Genomic DNA, 16,487 nt, shown 5'->3' on the forward strand with positions numbered 1-16,487 from the left:
GGCCCATTCCTGCGGGGGCGGGGCGCTGCCTTTCCTTCGCAGCTCGTCCCAAGGTCCTGGGGAGCGGCCTTCCTGCGTGGGTGGGGTGCTGGTTTCCTACACCCAGCTCTGTGAGGGACTGAGAGCGCCGGTCAGTGGAACAGGGCGACTGCCTTCCCTCACCGGTTTCGCACGGGGACTGGGGCGCGTCGTCCTGAAGTAACGGCCGCTCCTCGTCCCCTCCCCGAGCTGTGGAGAAAGGCAACGTCCAGCCCTGCAGACGAGGCTTCCCCAGTCCCTTCGCGAGCCTGGGAGGAGCCCAGCGCCCCGCGCTCCGTAGAACTGCCACTGCCAGTCCCGTGGCAGAGCTGGGGAGGGAAGGCGCGCCCTACCCCCACTGGAACTGCTCCCCAGTTCCTTCAAAGCTTGAGGAAAGAACCCACGCCCCCCCCCCGCAGGAAGGCAGGTCCCCATTCCCCTCGCAGACCTGGATAGGGAAAGCAGGCCCCGCCCCCTATGGAATGCGGCCCCACGCTCCTCTCAAAGAGCTGGGGAGGGAAGGCAGAGCCACGCCTCTGCAGCAACGGCTGCTCCCCAGTCCCCTGGCAGAGCTGGTGAGGGAACCCCAGCGACCAGCCCCCACAGGAACGGCTGCTCCCCACTCCCCTCGCCTAGCCTGGGAGAGAACCCAGCCATCTGCCCCCGTTGAAATGGCTGCTCCACAATCCCATCAAAAGGTGTGGAGAGGAAGGCAGCGCCCCGCCCCCACTGGAACGGTCACTACTCAGTCCCCTCGCAGAGCTGGGAGGTAACCCAGCGCCCCGCGCCCTCTTTCACTGCCCTGACCAGTCTCCTGCAGAGCTGGGGAGGAAGGCAGTGCCCTGACCCCGCCGAACGTTCGCTCCCCACTCCCTTCACAGACATGGGAGGATACAGAGCACCCCACCCCCGCTGTAACAGCCGCTCCTGTGTCCCCGCAGAGGTGGGGATGGAAGGCAAAAGCCCCTCCCCCTGCTGGACGGCTGTTCAAAATTCCATCGCAGAGCCGAGAAGGGAAACCAGCACCCCACCACCCCAGCGTGAACTACAGCTGCCCATTCCCCTCTCAGAGCTGGGTAGGGAACACAGCGCCCCGCCCCCACAGGAATGGCCTCTCCCCCGTCCTCTGCAGAGCTTGGGAGGGCCCAGTGCCCCGCCCCCGCAGTAAGGCCAGTCCCCATTCCACTGGCAGAGCGGGGAAGGAGGCTGTGCCCTCCCCCCGCAGGAAGGTCGCTCCCATCCCTCGCAGAGCTCGGAGAAGGCAGTGCCCCCCCACCCCTGCTGCAAGGCTGCCCCCCAGTACCCTCACACAGCTGGGGAGGGAAGGCAGCACCTCGCCCCCACAGGAAGGTGGCTCCCCATCTCCTCGCATAACTGGGGAATGAAGGCACGCCCCGCCCATGCTCGAACAGCCGCTCCCAAATCGTCTCGCAGAGCTGGGAAGGGAACCCAGCGCCCAACCCCTGCAAGAACAGCCGCTACCCAAGTCCCTGGCGAGCTTAGGAGGGAAGGCATTGTCCCGCCTTGCAGAAACGGTAGCTCCCCATTCCCTCGCAGAGCTGGGAAGAGAACCCAGCGCCCCGCCCCCACAGGAATTGCCGCTCCCAGTCCCCTGCAGAGCTGGGGAGGGAAGGCAGTGCCCCGGCCCCGCTGGAACGGCCGCTCCCCATTCCCCTCGCAAAGCTCGGAAGGGAACCCAGCGCTCCGCCCCCACGGAAGGGCTGCTACCCAGTCCCCTCCAACAGCTGGGGAAGGAAGGTAGCGCCCCCCCCTGCAGGAATGGCCGCTCTCCAGTTTCCTGGCAGAGCTTGGGAGGGAAACAGCACTCTCCGCCCCACAGAAATGGCCGCTCGCTAGTCCCCTTGCAGAGCTGGGGAGGGAAGGCAGCGCCCCGTCCACACTGGAGCGGCCACTCCCTAGTACCCTCGCAGAGCTGGAAGGGAACCCAGCACCCCGCACCCACAGGACGGCAGCTCCTCATCCCCTCGCAGAGCTGGGAGGGAAGGCAGCGCCCTGCCCCCCGCAAGAAAACGTCGTTCCCCAGTCCCCTCGTATAACAGGGGAGGGAAGGCAGCACCCCGCCCCTGCTGGACAGGCCACTCCCCAATCCCCTCGCAGAGCTGGGAATGGAACCCAGTGCCTCACCACAGCAGGAACGACCACTCTCCAGTCTCCTAGCAGAGCTGAGGAGGGAACCCAGCGCCCCGCCCCCCCTGGAATGGCAGCCCCACAGTTCCCTCGCCAAGCTGGGAAGGGAACCCAGCGCCCCAACCGCCGCAGGAATGGCCGCTCCTCAGTCCCCTCGCAGAGCTGGGAAGGGAACCCCTCGCCCCACCCCTGCAGGAACGACAGCTGCCCAGTGCCTTCGCAGAGCTGGGGAGGGAATACAGCATCCCTCTGGCACAGGAATGGCCTCTCCCAAGTCTCCTTGCAGAGCTGAGGAGTGAACCCAGCGCCTCGCTCCTGCAGAACGGCAACTCACCATTCCCTAACAGAGCTGGAGGGAAGTCAGCAGTGCCGGCCCCGCTGGAACGGTCACATCCCCAGTCCCCTGGCAGAGCTTGAGAGGGAACCCAGCGCCCTGCCCCAGCTGGAACGGCTGCTGCCCAGTTCCCTCGTAGAGTGGGGAGGGAACCCAGAGCCCATCCCCCACAGGGATGTCTGCTTCCCCTGTCCCCTGGCAGAGCTGGAGAGCCAAACCAGCACCCCCCCCTGCTGGTATTGCAGCCCCACAGTCCCCCTCGCAGAGGTGGGGAGGGAGCCCAGCGCACCGCGCCCGCTGGCACAGCCACTCCAAAGTCCTCTTGCAGAGCTGGAGAGGGAACTCAGCGCCCCACTTCCACAGGAATGGCCGCTCCCCAGTCTCCTGGCAGAGCTGGGGAGCGAAGGCAGTGCCCTGCCCCAGCAGCAACGGCCACTCCCCGGTCTCCTGCGGAGCTGGGGAGGGAAGGCATCGCCCCTCCGCCACTGGAATGTCTGCTCCCCAGTTTCCTCGCAGAGCTGGGGATGGATGGCTGTGCCCCCGCCCCCACTTGAGCGGTCATCGCTCCCCAGTCCCCTGGCAGAGCTGGGAAGGGAACCCAGCATCCTGCCCCCGCAGGAAAGACCACATCCCAGTCCCCTAGCAAGCTGTGAAGGGGAGGCAACACCCCAACCCCGAACGATAAGCCACTCCCCAGTCCCTTGGCGGAGGTGGGAGGGAGGAGTGCCCCGCCCCCGCAGGAACAGCCACTACCCAGTCCCCTCACAGAGGTGGGGAGGGAACCCAGCACCCCGCCTCTGCAGGAACAGCCTTTCCCCCTTCCCCTCGCAGAGCATCTCTCCCTCCCACTCAGCCCCAGGGCTGGTTACAGGTAGGCAGGTGCCCTGAGCCCAGCAGCTCCTCCCCCTTGCCAGCCAGGTCATTTGCATTTTCACTGACCATTTCCATCCTAGCCGATTGGTTCCCTGGATTTGAATTCAAGCCCTCGACCATTACAGGAGCAGGCCTGGATTCTGTCCCAAAGAGATACAGTCACCCTCCAACAGGGCCTCCCAGCCGATATCCTGGAGAACCCCAACGACCAGCCAGCCTGACTCCTCCTGGGTCTGCACAAGGATCTGGGCCACAGGCAGGACGAGGGGCTTCACCCTGAGGACCTTCACCCAGGTCCCACAGCCCTTCAGCATCTGCGGCTGCACCACCACAGTTCTCTCTGTCCCAGGGTCTCGCCACCCCAGGCGTGTCTCCCCACTGACCCCTGGCAGCCCCTATGTCTATCCGTTCCACCATCCCCAGTTCATGCTGCTGCTGTTTCTCCTGCAGCTTTTCCTCGGGTTCTTGCTCTCTCTCACGGACCTCTTGCTCTCTCGGACTCTGCTTCCATCCCATGTCTCCGATCCCCTGATGGGGACCCAATCCTGAAAACTCTCATCTGGTTGGAGACCAGACTCTCGGGGATGTCTGGCTGCTGCTCCAGCTGCTCCTAGATCCTCTTGTAGCCCATCTGGGTCAGGAACTGCTGCTCAGAGGGGTCCTCCTCCTCCAACTGCACGATTAACTGTACCTTGGTGCACTTCCCCACGCGTAACCCTCTCTTTGTGCACGATCACAATATCCTTCTCAAGGAGATGGTGATAGGCCATTACCTTACCGTTCCCAAGTGGCTCTGGGACTCACAGCCGTGTGCTCTGACTCCCCCCTTTTTCAAGGAAGAACCCCTGGTGTGCCAGCCCTTCTCGTGGTCACCACCTCTTTGCCAGGGTCGAGCTGCAGACTCCTTCACCTCTGGAACTGCTTTCTGCAATCCCCAGGGGGACCCTGCTACTGCAAATATCCTCTCTCCCAGGGTCGAGCGGCAAGCTTCTCCGCCCCTGAGACTGTCCACTGCACTCCTCAGGGGGACCCTGTTACTCCAACAGTCCTTCTCACTGGTCACACACTCCCAGAGGTTAACCGCTCCCTGAAACCCGTCCCTCTCTGAGCCTTCAGCATGCCTGGTTCTCATTATCCCTCCTTTGTTTCACTGCTTTCCAGTCACTTACTGCAAACAGCGCCATTCATGAGGTGCAGTACATCCCAGCTCTGCCACCAGTTGTCATGGAGTCACCGGGCGATGCTCTGGAACTGCTCCCCCACCAATCCAGTCAGGACTTTGAGGAGCCTCCTCTCCCTTGGAGCCGACTTTTTTAGGGAAAGAAGCTCACACATCTTCACCTCCTGGGTCTCTCCTTGGAGCTTTCAGCATCCTCTGACTCTCCGTGCACTTCCCACAGCGAGTCTGCCCAGGCAAGGTCCATTCTGGGGGGGTATGAAGGTTCTTTCCCCACTTTGAACTTTAGCGTCCAAAAAGTGGGGCCTGCATGATCACTTTTAATCTTAATTACCAGCTTAAATTTGGTACGCTGCCACCAGCCAAAAATATCGTGTTTGGCACACTTCCTGTTCCCCCAAAACCTTCCCTGGGGAACCCAAGACCCAAACCCCTTGGATCTGAAAACAAGGAGAAATTAGCCTTCCCCCCCATCTTTTTCCCCCCAGACTTTCCCCTCCCTGGGTTTACCCTGAGAGGTAACACTGATCAAAACTCTTTGGATCTTAAAACAGAGGAATTAACCTTCCCTCCCCTCCTTTTCCCCCCACCAATCTCTCGTGCCTTCAGACCCAATGCCTTTGGGTCTTAAAACAAGGAAAAAATCAATCAGGTTCTTAAAAAAGTAAGTTTTTAATTAAAGAGAGAAAAGGTAAAAATTATCTCTGTAAAATCAGGATGGAAAATGTTTTACAGGGTATTCAGATTTATATAGCTTAGAGAGACCTCCCCCCGCCTTAGCCTGAGATTCAAAGTTACAGCAAACAGAGGTAAAAATCCTTCCAGCAAAAGACACATTAAAAGCTAAGAAAACAAACATAAGACTAATCCACGTTTCCTGGCTATACTTTCTATTTTGAAACCATGAGAGACTGATTCAGAAAGATTGGAGAAAACCTGGTTGTACGTCTGGTCCCTCTTAGCCCCAAGAGCGAAAAAAGAACAAAACAAACAGCACAACAAAGACTTTCCTCCATTGAGATTTGAAAGTATCTTGACCCCCAGTTGGTCCTCTGGTCAGGTGTCAGCCAGGTTCACTGAGCTTCTTAACCCTTTATAGGTAAAAGAGACATTAACCCTTAAACGTCTGTTTATGACAGGAGGGAAGCCAGCGTCCCGCCCCGCTGGAACCGCCACTCCCCAGGCCCGTCCAAGAGCTGGGAAAGAAAGCCACCGCCCCGTCCCCAATGGAACTGCCCCTTCCCTGTCACCTCCCAGAGGTTGGGTCGGGAACACAGCGCCCCTCCCCCCTCTCAAACGGCCACTCCCCTGTCCCCTCCCAGTGCTGGCGAGGGAACCCAGTGCCCAGCCCCCCGCTCGAACAGGCACTCCCCAGACCCCCCCCAAGAGCTGGAGACGGAACCCAGCGCCCCGCCCCCGCAGGAATGACTGCTCCCCAGTCTCCTGGCAGAAACTGGGGGCGGAAGGCAGCGCCCCATCCCCACAGGAACGGCCGCCCCCGAGTCCCCTGGTAGAACTGGAGAGGGAACCTAGGGCCCCACTCCCGCTGGACCCGCCACTCCCCAGGCACGTCCAAGAGCTGGGAAGGAAAGCCACCTCCCCACCCCGATGGAACTGCCCCTGCCCTGTCGCCTCCCAGAGTTAAATCGGGAACACAGCGCCCCTCCCCCTCTTGAACAGCCACTTCTCTGTCCCCTCCCAGTGTTGGCAAGGGAACCCAGCTCCCAGCACCCGCTCGAACAGGCACTCCCCAGGCCCCACCAAGAGCTGGGGAGGGAACCCAGTGCCCCGCCCCCGCAGGAACGACTGCTCCCAGTCCCCTGGCAGAGCTGGTGGTGGAAGGCAGTGCCCTGTCCCCGCAGGAACGGCCGCCCCCCAGTCCGCCGGTAGAGCTGGGGAGGGAACCCCGTGCCCCTCTCCCACAGGAACGGCTGCCCCCCAGTCCCCTGGTAGAGCTGGGGAGGGAACCCAGAGCCCCACACCCACTGGAACGGCCTGCCTCTCCAGTCCCCTCACAGAGCTGGGAAATGGGAGGCAGCTCCCTGCCCCTCAAAGGAACGGCCGTCCCCCAGTCCCCAGGCAGAGCTAGGAAATGAACACAGCACTCTGCCCCCGCAGGAATGTCCATGCTCCGACCCATCACAGAGCTTGGGAGGGAAGGCAGCGCCCTACCCCCGCAGGAACGACTGCTGCCCAATACCCTCACAGAGCTGGGGAGGGAACCCTGCACCCCATCACTGCTTGAATGACCACTCCCTAGTCCCCTGGCAGAGCTGGGGAGGGAAGGCAATGCCCCTCCCCCGCTTGAAGGGTCGCTTCCCAGTCCCCTGGCAGAGGTGGAAAGGGAACCAAGTGCCTCATCCCCTCAGGAATGGCCTCTGCCCAGTCCCCCTCTCAGAGCTGGGAAGGGAAGGCAGCGCCCCACCCCCTCAGGAACAGCCGCTCCCCAGTCCCCGCACAAAGCTGGAGAGAGAACCCAGCGCCCCGCCCCCACACAAACGGCTGCTCCCCAGTTCCATTGCAGAGCTGGGGAGGGAAGTCAGCGCCCTGCCCCCACCTGAATGGCCGCTCCCCAGTCCCCTGGCAGAGGTGGGAAGGTAACCCAGGGCCCCACCCCCGCAGGAATGGCCGATCCCCTGTCCCCTCGCAGAGCTGGGGACAGAACCCAGCTCCCCACCCCCGCTGGAACAGCCACTCCCCAGTCCCCTGGCAGAGCTGAGGAGGGAACCCAGTGCCCCGCCCCCACATGAACGGCCTCTCTCCAGTCCCCCGGCAGAGCTGGGAAGGGAAGGCAGCGCCCCAGCCCCGCAGAAACGGCTACTCCCCAGTCCCCTCACAGAGCTTGGGAGGGAAGGAAATGCCCTGTCCCCACAGGAATGGCAGCTATCCAGTCCCCTGGCAGAGCTGGGGAGGGAACCCAGCTCCCCGCCCCCGCAAGAACGGCCGCTCCCCTATCCTCTCTCAGATCTGGGGAGGGAAGGCAGCACCCCGCCCCTGCAGGAATGGCCACTACCCAGTCCCATTGTAGAGCTGGGGAGGGGAGACAGCACCCCAACCCTGCAGGAATGGCCACTCCCCAGTCTCCTCGCAGAACCGGGGAGGGAATGCAGTGCCCCGTCCCAGCAGGAACATCCTCTTCTCAGTCCCCTGGCAGGACTGTGGTGGGAACCCAGCACCCCTCCCCTGCAGGAATGGCTGCTCCCCAGTCCCCTCGCAGAGCTGGGGAAGGAACCCAGCGCCCCACCCACACAGGAACGGCCGCTCCCCAGTTCCCTCTCAGAGCTAGGGAGTGTTGGTGTCACTAGGCATAACCCTAGGTAACTCGGGTGGGTGGAAGGCCATGAGTGTCGATGAAGACCTCCTGTTCTAGGCCAAAGCAAACCAAAGCCCCTTCATGTTGAACTCACTCGACCTAGAAAGCTGTCAGTTGCAGCACAGGTCAAACTTGTCTAAAGCAGTAGTGATAAGGCCTCCGTGTTGAAGGACAAGATAACTTGCAGAAGGAAAACTTACTAATGAGCTGCCGTGGCCAAGATTACTTAATGAACCTGCACTTTCATAATTGCTACAGGGAAAGGAGGGGGGGAAAGGAAAAAGAATTTAAAAAGGGAAAAGCCGCTTGTGTGTGTGTGCAGGATTTGAGATTGTATTCTCCCTTGCACCTTATTTAAGCTCAAATAAACTTGTGTTTTGCTTCTCCACCCTGGTGTGTTTATTTGAGCCGAGCACACCGGGCCACGAACTGCTGTTGCTTGGCCTCGGGCACTATCTATGCCGGCACAGTTCTTGGCATCCCTGGGTGGACTCGAGGCTAAAATTTGCCTTGCCTGGATCCCTCCTGGTGGTCAATGGATCACAGCGATGACTGACACCCAGTGAACACCGGTGACTTCACCAGGGGCTCATCGGAAATGCAGCTCAACTGACCCCGGAGGGTGCAAAGGTGCAACATGCTCGAGCAGTGGAGAAGCAGTTGTGGGCGACAGTGAGGAACCGGTCCCTTGGATAAGGTAGGAACAGTCCCAGTAGTGTGGACTTTTCCCCGATGCTGGGGACGCCCAGTCGTTGTAATTCCCATTAGACAATAGAGCGTCATATAATGGGTCAAGGGCATGGTATGGGGTGCCAGGTACAGTGTACACTCTTAGAATGCATTCTAGTGAATTGGAAGGTGTTTGGTTCGGATCCGATGACTAAGCATAAACTGAAAAAAAGGCAAAGCAAGATCAGATGCAGAATGGTACTGGGGGCCAGTGTGAGTGACTGTTACCAGAAGATGCCCAGAGTACCCTGTGAAGCAAAAGCTCGTGACCAGGACTACTCTAACGCAAGCCCAGTAACTAGTGGATCTTTAGGAAGTCTGACTCATGGTGGGCTGACTCGGTCTGGCATCGTCCAGTGAGGAAGCTACCTAGGTCTAAGAGTGTGTACCCATCTTCCCTTCCCTTTTCCTTTCCGTGTGGGCTATTGACATTCTTATCATCTCACTGGATGCAAATAGAGTAAGCAGCACCATCTCCCAGAGACTAGCCAACGCTCTTTGCTGAAGGGAGGAGTAGGAGGGTCGTGGCCATCCTCGTTAGCCTCTCCTGTGTGAGTTCCCTGTAGGGAAAAATCCTTAGTTTATGAGCCGCTAGCACAGATAGGGCACCCTCCCTGTGTGTGTAAGTGGAAAATGGGTGGGGGGAAGTCTAAACATTCCACCTCACTCCCTAAGGGTACCCCCGCATATTACATGTACGTACATTATTGTTCAACAACCTGCAGGTATTTAGAGATATGGAATATTTACATCTAAACAATGCCCACTAGAAGGTACTTCAATCTAGATAAGATCATATATCTAAGAGGAGCGTTTAATCACCAAAAAGCCCTGACACAGCGTGAGCAAATTTGTCTATTGAGGAAAGGAACAGGTTAATTTGAAATTCAGCTTGGCCAAGGGATAAAAAGAAAGTTGCTCTGTGTTCAAGGTCAAGAATCAACGCAAACTATGCTAAGTACAAAGAAAAACTGCTTTCAGCCCCAGCTGCTGTTGAAAAAGGAAAATTGACAGAGGTGAACCAAAGGCAATACAGGTTACAGAACTGAGATTACATTTGCAAAGCTTAACTGTCCAGTAAGATCCAACAGTATGCCTTTGTGACCCCTGAGCCAGTGTGGCTTGGTGACACCAAAGAAGCCACAGGCAGCTGACCTGGACTGGAATCTCTGAAAGAGACGCCGCAGGAGATTCCAGGGTATAAGAGAACAGCCCTCCCAAGAGTGGAAGCATGTTGGAAATTCTGGACAAGCTGTATACAGGATAATCTCCCGTCCACCTCTCCCCCTTCTCTGAACATTATACACAGAAGTGGCCAGTCTGGACGTATGTGTGTGAGTATGAAAGGGGCTTAGGGCTTGGGGCATTAATGTTTTTCCTGACTAATGAAGCTTTAAAATTCAGTTATATGGTGTGTTTTCTTTATCTTCTCCCAATGATCCTGTAGTGTCAGCCTGATCACCTGACACGAGGGATAGATTGGTAACAGAAATTTGTTACAGTTTGGTGAGCAATTAAGAAGGGGGGAGCCCTGCAGAATTTGCACCATCTATTTGTTTTACCCTTGTTATTTTATGTTTCCTTTGCTTGATAGTGTTGGTGTTATATGTTGAGAAAAGCATGATTAAAAGTGAGCCCTAATAGTATAAGGAAATGCTATCTGGTTCTGGTTTTGTTCTGTTTAACCGGTTACTGTTGTTTTTCTGCTCTGTTCATTTGGGCATTAGGAGGGTGGGCGGAACTGAACCTCTCGTTTGTAATTCCTCGGAGTGGAAGCCATGCGTGTGAGGAAGCTCTGAGGTCAAATTGAGATCCTTCTGTCCCGTCTCCTGTAGCGGTCAGTGTATAGGAGTGGGAAAACCTGGCTTAAACTGTAATTCCCTCTGCTCTCTGTGTAATTCTTTTTTCTGTTTAAGTGTCAGCAGACAGATGAATGGGTCTCTGGGTAAACCCTCTAAAGGGGTTTGGATTATATGTTAAATAAATGGCCTTTGCCCAATGGGCCATGTGTTTTTGTCCAGGTGGCAAGCCTCATGAGGAAGGACTCGGGTAGTCTTGTGAGTAAGAATGTTTAAGGGAAGAGACCAGGAGGGGTGGGGGCTAGTTGAGAAACCTACCCTCCTAGCTAAACTGGTAGTGGAACAAGTTGGTGCCCATGGAAGGGACGGTTCAGCGAGAAAGGCAGGATCGGGCCCAGGCGGGTAGGCAACAGACAGAGAGATTGGAAAACAGGTTGAAATACTTTGAGGGTGTAGTGGAAGGAAGGAGTCAGTAAGTGTAAGCATGGGGATTTCAAATACCCAGGACTTACTTGGAATGGTGATTTGAGTTGATAAAAGTGGCTGTTGGGAGACAAACAAGTGATTTAAGGGAGAGTGAGAAGTTAACTCTGTAGTTGCAGGAGGGAACAGTAGTTGAACTTTGTAAAAATGCTAAAGAGGAAAGTTCTTGATGTCTTTGAAATGTTTGTTAATAAATTCAGGCAAAGAAATTATTGGATTGCAATCATTTGGCTATGAACAATTTAGTTGAATTAACTGAAGAATGTAGATAGTGCTATGTAATTGAAATTTTATTAGGCTCTAAGGGCACTAGAAGTGGTGATGTTTTCTTTCAGTGTTTGAAAGCAGGAGTTAAAAGTAAAAAGCAAGCCAGAAAGCATCTGTATTAATGCAAATTATCTAACTGAAAAGGTAGGAGCCACCGAAACCTGGGCTGCCTATGAAACACATACCAAAAAAAAAAAATGGGGAATTCCTCTGTTTTGCCTGAAGTCAACAAGGGTATTTGTATATTTTAAGCAATGATTATCTGCCCAGAAGGGGTAGACCTCTGGTCTTTTTTTGTCTTTCAGATAATCAGAGAAAACTGATGCCAGCTGAACAGCATTCAACGTACCATGCATTTACTGGCACAATGGGAATTATGTTTTGTGTTCTGTCTTGTGGTGGCCGGAGTTGTTGTGTTTGGTGTTTTTGTGGGATGGTCTGGTTTGGAAACAGGAGAATGTGATATACTAAAGTCTAATACACTTCCTTAAGTAAGAAAAGAGATCTTCATTGGCCAAATCTTTTAATTAAAAATTGTTATTAAAATTTGCATACCAACAGTCTTTGAAAGCAAGGACATGAAAAGTTAACCCACTCCCCATATTGTACATGGGATCCTTCTGGCTACCTCAGATTTCTAGCCAGAGGGCTGGGGACGGTGGGAAGCTATTGGACTAGAGGTTGTGTTAAGTGAACTCCTCAAAGTGGGTGTGCTTGTCCTGGCTTGTTGCTCCAAAGCTCTGTAATAAAGTTATTTTAGTGGAGGGGTATATGTGGCATACATACATTAAATAATAAGACTAATGTACTGTATAATGGCAACATTTATGTGTTCATTGTTGGAAAAAGGTGTATAAGTGAAAAGTGGAAGTTTCCTTTGTAGGTTAAAAGAAGCCAAAAAGGGGAAAAGGAAAAAGAACAGAATGAGTTAACTGGAAAAAAAGAATTAGCTAGCAAGCTCAGGCTATAGATAAAACACTGACTCCATTCAAGGACACTGCTCACAGTTAAGACTTGGCTAATAACCAGGAAAAGGAGGGCTTGAATTTGCCCATGCAGCTATAAGGTTTGCAAAACACTGCCAGGCACTAATGAAATGTGTTAGGTTTCTTTTCTCACAGGTAAAGAAGCGCTACCCAAAGACCCTAGCAGCCCTGCCACTCCTTGGAATCAGGAAAATGGATTGATGTAAAGGTCCACCAATGAAAGACTGCCTTGGCTCCATGCTGGAAAGGCCCTTATTAAGTCCTGCCGACTACCAACACCACTGTGAAGTGCCGAAGACTGACTGCCTGTACCCATGATTCTCACTGCAAAAAGATCCCTCCACATTGGGAGAATTCTCCTACTGAAGATTAGCCTATTTCGCCTTGTAGCTCCACTGTGCCTTCTGGACAGCAGGGAAAAAGTACAAGGTGAAGTGCTAGTAACCTCTCCCTTGTTCACTGACAGATCTATTGTGCCTTTGAATTTTTCCAGAAAAAGCAAAACCATTACAGGGTGATGTGCTGGTAACCTCTCCCCTGGAGGATGCTGCACCACGACTGTTTTTGGGAAAGAAAAAGAAACACTCGCTCCACTGAAATTGCCAAAGTCCAGGAATTCCTGACTAGAAAGGACATTAAGAACTGACCCTGGTGAAGAAACAAAGAATTATACACTGGCCAGAGGACATTTGTGGGATCCATGCTTGGAAATGTGGTATTGATTGGGTTTGAGGGTTTATTCTACAGGCTGTGCCCTGTGTTCTGGATAAATCCTTCAGCATGTATAGCTCTCTCTAATTGGATTTTAAATAACAAGTACTCGAAGAGTTTGTTCTGCCACTAGAAATTTTACCCGTATTGAAATCATTCCAGTGACTAATAATGTAACCCCCTCCTATGTTATTAATGTTAATGCCTTTTGATGGTACCTGAGAATAGTTAAATAGCAGGTGTATTATAGTACTACACCAAGGAAAGATGGTATTGAATATCACTGAGGCTGGGAAGGCATTGCATTGGAATCTAGTATGTGTAGGAATTCAGGATTTCCTGAATGACCAGCTGATGGCCATTTGAAGTAATCTTGAGTACCAGACTTGGCCCACTGCCCTTACAGACGCATCAGGAACACCATCTGATCTGTGATTATGGAGACATACTTGGACACTTTCTGGGTGGAAGTGTGGCTTCACAGGGCGGGGTGTGCGCCCTTATAGGGGATGAATGCTGTACTTATGTCCCAGAAAACGCACACGATATTAACAAGCACATCATGTCAGCTGAACAGACTTTTGAACAGTGGAAAGCCGAGGAAAGGGAACCCACTATTTCTGATTCCCTCTGGGGCTGGTTACTCAACCTGGGGAAACTAGGGGAAGGCATTCTTCGCCTCCTGCTCACTGGTGTGGTGTTGTGTATCATTACTCTTCTCTTGCTTGCTTACTGTAAAGCACTCCAGCTCCTTAGAGCTTAATCGCGTGTTATCCTTTGAATGTGAGAACACTCAGCCAAAAGTTTGTTGAGTATTCTCAAAGGAGGGAATTGTTGGTGTCACTAGGCATAAATCTCGGTAGCTCGAGAGGGTGGACGATCATGAGTGCTGATGAAGCCCTCCTGCTCAGGCCTCAATGAACCATTGTTCCTCCATGTTAAACACTTTGTGTAACCTAGTGTAACTTAATGTACTAATAGTTGCAAAAATGTAGTGTTAGCAGTTAGTTTTTGTTTGTAACAGCTAGTTTTCTGCTGTAACATGCTGAAGCGAGCTCAAGGTCATTTTTGAATACTGTGTACATGTCTCAGCAGTGGAGAAGGGGGAAGAAGGGGGAAGACAAAAGATTGAATGAGAAAAGACACTGCAGCTGGATGGGAAAGGAGCGGGAGTGAGTGATCAGCTAGTCAGCAAGAAAAAGTTTTGTAGTAAAAACTGGGATATAAAGGAAGAAACAGCTTGTTTTAGGGGTGCAGGATCTGAGATTGTTATTTCTCCCTTGCAACTTATTTGAGCTCAAATAAACTTGGTTGTTTGCTTCTCCACCCTGGTGTGTTTATTGGTGCTATGCACTCTTGGCAACGAACCCCGCTGTTGCTTGCCTCGGGTACCGTGTGCCAGCATCACCACCAAGTACAATGCTTGTTGATACCGGCTCTTAACCCCACTGAGAATGTTTTGGGGTGACTCCTTGCCTTTATCAACCTAGGGGACTGAAAGACTAGTGCTCCAGTGGCATAACTGGTTAGTGCACAGTACTTATAGAGCAGTACTGAGAAGAGTTATGCTGAGGTTGTGAGTTCAAGCCTCACCTGGAGCACTGGCTTTCATTAACCAAAAGGCTTCACCCCCTCTTTTGGCCCTATGGAACGTAGAATTCTAGCCCTGCGGACATTAAAGCAGGGTAGGAATCAAAAATACCCCTTTCACTCATTACTTCCTCTCCAGAGTGCAGGTCAGAATCTACAATCCTTTCTCCAAGCCCCTGTGCCAGGATCCCTCAAGCAGAGCCTGGAGTCTAGCCCATCCTTGAGCTTGGAGGGAGAGGAGCAAGGAGTCATTGTTAGAGGGCTTTCCCTTCCACTTCCCTGGCTTTTGTCATGCAGACAGTAAGCAGCAAAAGACCAGAAGTCCAAAGTACAGACAAAGGGATGTTTACTGGGGTTTGTTTCCAAGCAAGCAGATTTCAAAGCCTGTCAGGCTTATCTCTATACACAGACAGAGTCTGTTCCCCAGTGTTCCCTTCCCAGGTCTGACACCACAGAGTGTTTACCCCACATCCCTACAGACAATTCTTTCCTGGGTGCTGGCTGGTGAGTCTTGCCCACATGTTTAGGGTTTAGCAGATCACCATATTTGGGGTCAGGAAGGAATTTTCCTCCAGGGCAGATTGGCAGAGACCCTGGGGGGTTTTCACCTTCCTCTGCAGCATTGGGCATGGATCACTTGCTGGAGGATTTTCTGCACCTTGAAGTCTTTAAACAACAAGTTGAGGACTTCAATAGCTCAGACATAGGCCAGGGGTTTGTTACAGGATTGGGTGGGTGAGAGTTTGTGGCCTGCGTTGTGCAGGAGGTTGGACTAGATGATCATAGTGGTCCCTTCTGACCTTAAAGTCTATGAGTCTATGAGCTCTGACACTGCAGAGTGTTTACCTCACATCCTCCTTCCCGGCTCTGACACTGCAGAGCCTTGCCTGTGTCCCTGTTCCCCATTCCCTATTCCCATCCCCCGACATTAGCAAGCATGAGTCCAATTTCCCTGTCCACTTCCTTTTTGACCTCAGTTTATACAGTAATATTCTCAGCTAGAACTTAACCAATCATTTTACTGAAATGTAACTAACCAATTCTAACCTATTGTAACAGAATTCTCTAACCAATTACATCCCACTCCCCTAATTAACTTACACCCAGCAAAATTCATTCTGCAGCAGACAGAAACAATTAGAGAACCAAACAGTTGGACAATAGAAAAGTTGTGGCCATAAAGATAAACCCTACAGAAATGAGGGTTTCACAACCACAACCATGGAAAAGGGATTTCTTGCCAAATTAGATGCTCCCTTAAGATCATGCATCCGACAAAGTGGGTATTCACCCATGAAGCTCATGCTCCAATATGTCTGTTAGTCTATAAGGTGCCACAGGACTCTTTGCTCCTTAAGATCTGTTTCTTTATCTGGTGGTGATGGGCACTATCGGGACAGGATCGTCTTCCTAACAGCCCAACCCCACCTTAGTTCAGTGTGACGGGTTTGGGAGGTGAGGATGTGACCATTTGCTTCCCAGCGTATGGCTGCCTCTGCTGCTTAGCCAAAGGCCTTAGCCTACAAACAAGGGCTCAGACTCTCCTAGGGAGAGAAGGCCCAGACACAGGCAGACTGGGATTTTGGTTCTTTGTTTTATACCCCTGTCACTGGCTAAGTGATAAAAATACACCTAAGTTCTTGAAGTCTAGGCCTGTATAGGCAGCCTGAATATCTCTGTTCTAACAGCCATCGGTCCCTGTGGAAAAAAGATCTATTCAGGGTTGTCCCTAGACATTTTGGTTCCCTACCCAGCACCCCCATCCCCCAGCCCGAGCTGGCAGAGCGAAGCAGGCTGAGGCCAGGTCACTCAACTTCCTGCAGCCCGGTAATTGCAGGGCAGGCCCGACCCCACACTCACAGGGCGGCGGGAAGTGGCATGATCCGGCCCCAGCCTGCTGCACTCTGCCCTCAGCCTTGGAACTTGGGGGGTGGGTGGAAATGCCCCCCAGCACTCACCAGTGGCATGGCTGGGAGCTGGTGGAGCAGAGCAGGCTGGGGCCAGGTCGTTCCACTTCCCACCGCCCGGTGAGTGCAGGATGAGCCTGATCCCTTCTGCA

General features: G+C 53.6%; 1 protein-coding gene and 1 non-coding gene across 7 annotated transcripts in view; one reads left to right on the forward strand and one right to left on the reverse strand.

Moving 5' to 3' along the window:
- Positions 1 to 16,487, reverse strand: part of LOC127033611 (zinc finger protein 420-like) — a 496,719-nt gene that overhangs the window by 346,514 nt on the left and 133,718 nt on the right. The gene's annotated exons all lie outside the window — the stretch shown is intronic.
- TRNAI-UAU (transfer RNA isoleucine (anticodon UAU)) lies at positions 14,346 to 14,439 on the forward strand. The gene is made up of 2 exons: positions 14,346 to 14,383; positions 14,404 to 14,439. It is a non-coding gene; the product is annotated as a tRNA-Ile (tRNA).

The sequence above is a fragment of the Gopherus flavomarginatus genome, chromosome 13 (genome assembly GCF_025201925.1).
Source record: "Gopherus flavomarginatus isolate rGopFla2 chromosome 13, rGopFla2.mat.asm, whole genome shotgun sequence".
NCBI classification, from domain to species: domain Eukaryota; kingdom Metazoa; phylum Chordata; order Testudines; family Testudinidae; genus Gopherus; species Gopherus flavomarginatus.